Here is a 1,731-nt window from a genome sequence, read left to right on the forward strand (position 1 = left end):
TGTGTGTGTGTGTGTGTGTGTGTGTGTGTGTGTGTGTGTGTGTATATATATATATATATATATATATATATATATATATATATAGAGAGAGAGAGAGAGAGAGAGAGAGAGAAAGCAAAGGCTACAGTCAGTTTGGGTGTGAAGTTGGGGTATTTCCGGAGAAGCACTCAACCCGAATACTGAGCTATCAGCACTGTTGAGATCCAAGCCAAAGCCGGAATACTTTTGATGTAGAAAATCCAAATTTCATGACAATTATACTATCATATAGTTTGGCGTAGAGTATTTACTACGCCAAATGAGTAGAGTATTTACTTTCTAATGGAAAGAAGAAAATTCTTTAACACATCTTTAATTATAAGTTACAAATGTTTCCACACCATCTCCATTTGCAACGCCAGTTTATGTGAAAATTCTAAAAGAAAAATCATGTAATATTTGCGGTTTTAGACATTGGAAAGGTATTTCCTCAGACTTGCATTAAAAGTGTGCTATTACATTGTGTGTCCTTCAGACCTTGTTGTTAGGAAAATATCTGAAGGAAATAAAAAAGAAGAAATTAGAAGAAGGATGAGTATGTGGGAAGATATTATGTGGGGACAGGGATCAAGAGGATGGATATGTATAATGATAGGTGGAGAAAGGGAAGGATGAAAACAAATAGAAGATGAAAGTGAAGTAGGAGGAGAAGAGGAAGAAGGAGGAGGAGGACAAGAAGAAGGAAGAGGAAGAGGGAGAAGTAGATTCAGTGGGCAGTGCTGCATATAGCAAAATGGTTCATCTAGTTGTATGCTGGCGGTGTGTCAACCAGTACAGGCAGAACCATTGTTACCAAAATTAGTCTGCTGGAAGACAATATATTTGACTACACTGCAGCATTAGTCTGTGATAACTGAAAGTGAAAAAGATCTATTAAATAGATAACTAGACAATTGTCCAGAGTCAAATGATGAGGATGCTAACAATGTATGTGGGGAGACTTAATTTATGACCCTAGTGTGTTTTGGCACTGGGAAAGAGATACAAGTAGGAACAGAAAAAGATAAAGAGATGGAAGAGGAGGGGCAGCTGAAGGGGAACAGTCAATTCCTAAAAGCTGGAGCAGAAAATAATTAGAGTTTTGTTTAATTTAATTAAATAGTGGTCAGGAGAATTTTAAACTGTATATATTTTTAAACTATATATGCTATACATGTATGGCCAAAATAAAAATAGAAAATAAAAAATTAGAAATGATAAAAATAAAATGAGATGTATGGGTAGAGTGATATTCAGTTATTGGTGCATGGGTATATATATATACATATATACACATACACAAGAATATATACACACAGATACACACACACACACATGTATACATACTCATGAAGACCCAGACGTACACACACATACTCACATACACATACAAACAGACCCACACACGTGTGTGTATACATGCATACATATATATAAATTCATACATGTACACACACACAAAGACACCTACATGATTGTCTAGGTATATCAGTACCTCCATACACACACGTACCTCAGGTTATGAAAGTTACAGAGAGGGTCATAGCCCAATTAATTAGGGAGCGAATCAATTTAGATGAGATGCAATTTGGGTTTGTGCCAGGTAAAAGCACTACTGATGCCTTATTTCTAGTGAGACAGCTGCAGGAGAAATACCTAGCTAAGGATAAACCTCTGTACCTGGCTTTCGTCGACATGGAGAAAGCCTTTGAC

The 1,731-nt window shown here is 36.3% G+C and overlaps 1 protein-coding gene across 2 annotated transcripts in view; it reads left to right on the forward strand.

Annotated features, from left to right (window-relative positions):
• Positions 1–1,731, forward strand: part of LOC106878959 (hydroxyacylglutathione hydrolase, mitochondrial) — a 74,108-nt gene that overhangs the window by 57,836 nt on the left and 14,541 nt on the right. The gene's annotated exons all lie outside the window — the stretch shown is intronic.

Source organism: Octopus bimaculoides, chromosome 9, assembly GCF_001194135.2.
Source record: "Octopus bimaculoides isolate UCB-OBI-ISO-001 chromosome 9, ASM119413v2, whole genome shotgun sequence".
In the NCBI taxonomy this organism is placed as follows: domain Eukaryota; kingdom Metazoa; phylum Mollusca; class Cephalopoda; order Octopoda; family Octopodidae; genus Octopus; species Octopus bimaculoides.